The sequence below is a fragment of the Procambarus clarkii genome, chromosome 80 (genome assembly GCF_040958095.1).
Source record: "Procambarus clarkii isolate CNS0578487 chromosome 80, FALCON_Pclarkii_2.0, whole genome shotgun sequence".
NCBI classification, from domain to species: domain Eukaryota; kingdom Metazoa; phylum Arthropoda; class Malacostraca; order Decapoda; family Cambaridae; genus Procambarus; species Procambarus clarkii.
The window spans coordinates 11,729,960-11,736,756 of NC_091229.1; the positions used below are offsets into that span (position 1 = coordinate 11,729,960).

The window sequence follows — 6,797 nt, forward strand, 5'->3', positions numbered from 1 at the left end:
TGCAATAATGTCACATCATTCATTTGTTGCAACACTCACAACTAATTCCTGTGTTACAACACTCACAACAACTCATTATATTATTAAAACGCTCACAACACGTTATTCCGATGCTTTGCAAAGCTCACATGTGTGAATGCATTCATGTTATGTCTAAATATTTTTTTTTTATGTATAAGTAGATTTTCGTTCATAGCTAGGATCTCATTCTGGATTCCTTAATTCCTCCAAGCATCAATATCAAAATATAATCAGTTATGTCTTGAATCACATAATATATTTACAGGAATGTACATACTTCCTCTGTATATAAAAGGAATATATATGTATTTACCATAAATATTACAATAATGTCTTAATTATTACCATAAATACGGTAGCTATTATTATAAATATTACATAAGTTAGTGAAACACGTAATTTCTCTATCATTAAGATTTTATTCATTGAAGTCTTCCATGTAGATAGATTACTTGAACATTTTTTCTAAAGGTTTATGGCAAATATTGAAATCTTATGAGTTTAAATGCAATATGAAGTCAGGTTCCATCGAGCTGTTGCTTCTTCCTTTCAGCATTTGCAGTGAGCTAAAAGTAAAATATATATCAAACATATATACGCCAAATACACTGTTATTAATTTCTTTCTAATCATACAGATAAAACTCCTGCTATGTGATCATTACTAGGAAAAACACATTGAAAAGTTCAAAATCGGTTCAAAAATTAGTGTTAGTTCTCACTAATACATAACACTGAAAACTAGATGATGATGAAACACTAGATGAGCTCTTCTAGGTGAGCACATCTAGGTGAGCACATCAATGCCTTTAAACAACCTATCCCAAAAATTATTAATTTATTGAATAAATACTAAGTTAAATAACACTTGATATAACTTAAGGAATTCCAGGGAACAACTATATACAGTTTCCTTTGTTTAAATATATTCAGATCTTTCCTGTCTATAAAATATGTTTATGTTCGATCCTCGAAGGTCGAAGTGATTGGGCAGCGTTCCTTCAATCCGTCCTCACATCCCAGCTCATCCTAATGTCCCTTCCAAGTGCTATATAGGCATACTGTACTAGCGCTTTCACCTCATAATTACCTTGCCTTACCTTATATTTTTTCCTAAGAGTTTTTTCCTCACAGAATTTTGCTTTTCAGCCCTCAATTGTCAATTGAAGATGTATGGTGAAGTGGATGAATGTATGAGTGTTGAGTTCTTCATTAAGCAGGAAGAGTCGTGGCCTGACAGGGAGGTCGGACCCGGTGTTCACGCGGTCACCAGTTCAACCCGCCAGCTTCTTTTTTCCATATATTACTCAGATAATACTTTAGTTTTAATCTAAAAACATTTTTATCTGTTTAATCAAATTTTAAATATTCAATCACGTTTTATTTACGAAATCTAGAAACTTGCACATATTATATAATATATTATTATTATTTTTATTGTATTACGAAACAGTAATAACGTGTTGTGAGTGTTGCAACACAGCAACAACATATCGTGAGTGTTGCGAAATATAAATAACGTCTTGTGAGCATTGCAACTCAGAAATGACATGTTGACCAAACCACACACTAGAAGGTGAAGGGACGACGACGTTTTGATTGTGGCCGCCGGAGTCGGCTAGTTTATTGTGCACCCCATACTTATCCTGTGAGCGGTAGCGTAAAAAGCATTACAGAGGGCACAAAATGTCTTTATCAGACCTCATCTTAAATTATTACATAAACAATTTCATCTATCCTTCACACCTTATAGTTACAATGTCGGCTAGTTTTTACTAGCTAGTTAGATATATACGATATATCTATATATATATCGTAAAGATATATCTAATGTATGTTAGATATATCTATATATGTTAGATATATCTAACTAGCTGACATCTAGTTAGATGTCAGCTAGTTAGATATTTACCCCAGGGAGCCGGTCGGCCGAGCGGACAGCACGCTGGATTTGTGATCATGTGGTCCTGGGTTCGATCCCAGGCGCCGGCGAGATACAATGGGCAGAGTTTCTTTCACCCTATGCCCCTGTTACCTAGCAGTAAAATAGGTACCTGGGTGTTAGTCAGCTGTCACGGGCTGCTTCCTGGGGGTGGAGGCCTGGTCGAGGACCGGGCTGCGGGGACACTAAATAGCCTCGAAATTATCTCAAGATAAGAATCTCAAGATAGTTACAGAGAAAGTGCTATTTCAAGAGCTATATATTTACTGTAAGTCATTATACATTAATGGTAGATCTTATCGCTAATACATAATAGTTTGACCAATGGAGATATTACAGAGTCATAGGGAAGCTTCTGTTTATTATTAGTCTTCACAATACACTACTTCTTTCTGAATCTCATATGTCGTTTATCTACTGGAAGCGAAATATGGATATAGTACACGGATTTCAGGTAATTTATCCATGGTAATAAGATAGGTTGTCATATCATACAGAGTGAGCTTAGATGTATCTCTAAATGGCTCAATTTTACTACAATCCAAGATTTAGTGTTCGAATGTGTGTCCCTGTCTTTGTCCACACATTTTATACTTTACTTCATTTAGATCCCTATTCAAGCCGAACTGCCTTAGATACTTGTACCCGGTCCTCGACCAGGCCTCTTAGATATATAACTTAGATACCCGGTCCTCGACCAGGCCTCCATCCCCAGGAAGCAGCCCGTGACAGCTGACTAACACCCAGGTACCTATTTTACTGCTAGGTAACAGGGGCATAGGGTGAAAGAAACTCTGCCCATTGTATCTCGCCGGCGCCTGGGATCGAACCCAGGACCACATGATCACAAAACTCAGGCGCTTGTACCTATACAGACCTCGATGTGTCGTAAACGTTGTGATGAAGCGACTCTCATCATCAAGTTCAAGCTGATGATAGCCCTTGTTTAAATCTAACTTGCTGAATACAGTTGCACCATTCAAGCGGTAAATCATATCATCTACAGTGGGTGTAGGATGGCGTTCACGCATTATTGCCTTGTTGGGAACACGCATGTCCACACAAATGCGTATCTCATCTGGATTCTTCGGCTTTGGTGGAGTGACAATTGGGCTTACCCATGGTGTTGGGCCTGTTACTGGTTCAATGATATCTAGTTCCATCAGCCTATCCAGTTCGGCATCGACTTTCTTGCGAGTATGGAATGGTTGTCGGCGATGTGGTTGGACAACTGGAATTACATCTGGGTTGATATGCAGATGTACTTTGCTATCAGTATAACAACCTATGGATTTAAATCGATCAGAAAATTCAGCAACAATAGCATCAACATTGCAGATTCCACTGCTACGGCATTAGAAAGCTGAAGTAGCCCCAATTTGGTTGAAGTCTTGTAACTGAGTAAAGACTCCTTTGCATTCCTAACAACATGGAATGTAGTAATGAGCATTGCATTCTTTGACTTAATCTCTGCAGTGAAAGTTCCAATCACTGGCAAGGCTACCTTTGAAGCATAGGCAGTGGCTCTACCATTGTAGTTTTCTAGCTTTGGGAACTGTTTTTTAAATTTTTCATAGTGGCACTCAGCAATGGTATCAATGTTTGATCCAGTGTCAATGAGAACTTTGAGACAAATACCAGCAATGTATACACATGTCTCTGGGTTGTTTGGAAGATCATTCCATTCTGTGATTGCTTGTACTCCATAAGTATAATCACATTCACTGTCATCTGAGACTGGTTGTAATGAAATGTTGTCTTGTATATTATTAACATTCTGGATATGAGGTGCAATATTGTGTTTACCACCTCGACCCCTATGACCTGATCCTCATACAGTGCTTTTATTCATTGACTGTGGTTTCTTTAGTGCGGAACGACACATAGCACCAAAATGACCTAGTTTTCCACACTCATAGCACTTCTTACCTTGAGCAGGACAAACATTATCTTGGTGTGGGTAGTCTCCTCCACAATTGTAACATTTATTGTTGACACCCTCTGATGTGAATCGTTGTGACTGCTTGAGTCTTGTTCCTTGACTCCAGTTGTGATGTGGTTCTCGGCTCAATTTACTGTTAGGTTTGCCATGATATCTTCTTTGATCACGGTGTCCTCCCTGAACCTTACGTACCTCATCACTGTTAGTAACAGTGGCAGAACCGTTATTGGCACTGCACTCCATGACACGAGCATCACGTGCAGCATCTTCCATTCGACGAGCAATATCCAGTATCTTGGTAAGAGAACTTTCATCATCAACAAGTTCTAGAGCTCTTCGACGGAGACGTGTAGATGTGCATGTTTCAATTATTTGCTGTTTGATTTCTTTGTCAACATCAGGAATCTCACAATGGGCTGCTAAACCCTGCAGACGTGTGTGGTATTGATCCGCAGTTTCATTAGAGAGTTGTTTTGCTCTCCTGAAATGCATAATTTCCATTGCAGTATTTTGCCTTGGTTTGAAATGTTCAGTTAATTTGGCTTTGACAATGTCATAATCTTTGGCACCACCAGTGTCTTCCAGTGTGTCAAAGATGTCACAAACTCTATCACCTGCATAATGAAGTAGAAAGGCACGCTTTCTTTCAGCACTTTTGATGTCAGAAACTATCAACAAATTTTCAAACCTTTTAAGCCATTTGACCCACCTCTGTGACAGGTTTGTCTGGTCACAGTCAGGATCAAATGTAGGAAACTGAGGTATATTTGCCATTTTTACTGAATAAATGTAACTTATCACTTAAATGTTCCTCAGAATATTAAACACTTACTGCACTGAATATGTTAGTCAAGAATTCACTGTAATTACTTTAATTTTGCAAAGCACACAAGCATTTTAATGCAAAAGTTCACAACAGTGCACAATATAGCAGCAACTGACTTCTTACCTAGCCCTTGTGTACATGTGTTGTTCCTACTCACAGCAGCAGCACAGCAGTTGGCACAGCAGTTGGTACAGCAGTAGTTAGCAGTTGGTACAGCAGTTGGTACAGCAGTTGGTACAGCAGTCGGTACAGCAGTCAGTTCAGTGTGATGAATTTTGTAGCACGAAGCGTCGTTTCGTAACCAAAACATCAGGTTTTGTACACATCAAAGCGTCGTTTCGTACACAACGTCGGCAGATTCCTCAGTACACAGTTTCTTCAGCACAGCTTGGGTAGCACACAGCATTGGTTAGCACACAGCATTGGTTAGCACACAGCATTAGTTAGCACACAGCATCGTTTAGCACACAGCATTGGTTAGCATACAGCATCGGGTATGGTGCTCACAGCACGATTTCTCCTTCCTCCCCTGGGTGAGACAGCATGCTCCTTCCTTGTTTTAAGTTGAACAAAATACCTGCGTTCCCAGTTCATCCTCGTCGCCAATGTGGTGTTTGTGTGTTACTGAGGAAGTCTTGGTTGTAGGGTTGATGTAAAGTCATGACTTGGTTACTGACTTTAATACTTAATATGATTACATGACTAGTAGCTACCAAGCTTGGCGGGCGTCCTGTATGCTCTCTGTTTACCTTTTCTCTCTCTGGCGTCTGCTCCGCCACACATAGAAAACGGATGGTACCATTTTCTGTGAACATGACACCATCTTCACTTGGATGTGCGGGCGGTTTATTTAAGCGCTTGTGGCGTCGCGTCGTACATTTATGGTCCGTGTTATAGTGGGTATATACTACTCGATCGACTTCAGGTTTGTATGAATATGTTTGCCATTAAATTTTCGTTTTCTCTAATAGGCACAGTGCCTACTTGAGAAAACGGCATTGTATTGTAACTTAGAGGAGAGACTATTGAGTTGGTGACACAACGAGTGTAATCGCCCACTTCACACACTCTTGTGTTGGCCGCGATCAGGATTCTACATTTATATGCATATGTCTGTGTAGAGAATTTTATTGCGAGTTCAGTGATATAAAATTTAACGCTGTAGGACTAATGTGGAGCTGACAACAAACAAAAGAGTATGAACATTTTGTAGCTGTTTGGGCGTACGGCGAGACGGCGAGTGATCTACGTTTTTATTTATTTCGTGGTGGAATAGCTAATACTTTGGTTACATTTTATACATATGATCTTGTAGAGAATTTTATTGCCAACACATTGATACCAAAAGGAAATACGTAGCTCGAGAATTGGTGTCAGGAGAGTGAAAAGATTACACACTGTTTGGTGTTTACGCTCATGAGAAAAAAACGCCGCGCACACAATGCAGCAGTTTTTTCGCGGGTACCGGGTGCATCAAAGTGTTAAATTAAACAAGTCAGTGTGTGCACCTACTTCACAGGTCAGTGTGTGTGCACCTACTTCACAGGTCAGTGTGTGTGCACCTACTTCACAGGTCAGTGTGTGTGCACCTACTTCACAGGTCAGTGTGTGTGCACCTACTTCACAGGTCAGTGTGTGTGCACCTACTTCACAGGTCAGTGTGTGTGCACCTACTTCACAGGTCAGTGTGTGTGCACCTACTTCACAGGTCAGTGTGTGTGCACCTTCTTCATAGGTCAGTGTGTGTGCACCTACTTCACAGGTCAGTGTGTGTGCACCTTCTTCATAGGTCAGTGTGTGTGCACCTACTTCATAGATCAGTGTGTGTGCACCTACTTCATAGATCAGTGTGTGTGCACCTACTTCACTGGTCAGTGTGTGCACCTACTTCACAGGTCAGTGTGTGCACCTACTTCACTGGTCAGTGTGTGCACCTACTTCACTGGTCAGTGTGTGCACCTACTTCACAGGTCAGTGTGTGCACCGGGGATAAAAATTGGCAAGATAAACGTGGAAAGAGAAGGGCCTCAAAATAACAATACACTTTGGGTATATTACACGAACAGT

At 40.2% G+C, this 6,797-nt stretch overlaps 1 long non-coding RNA gene across 2 annotated transcripts; it reads right to left on the minus strand.

Moving 5' to 3' along the window:
- Positions 1-420: 420 nt before the first annotated feature.
- On the minus strand, positions 421-5,489 carry LOC138357752 (uncharacterized). Of its 2 annotated transcripts, none has more exons than XR_011225130.1 (2): positions 4,888-5,489; positions 421-587 (listed from the first exon to the last, which is right to left on the minus strand). It is a non-coding gene; the product is annotated as an uncharacterized lncRNA (long non-coding RNA). The 2 variants fall into 2 exon arrangements; XR_011225131.1 differs by having other exon boundaries at positions 4,854-5,489.
- Positions 5,490-6,797: the final 1,308 nt, after the last annotated feature.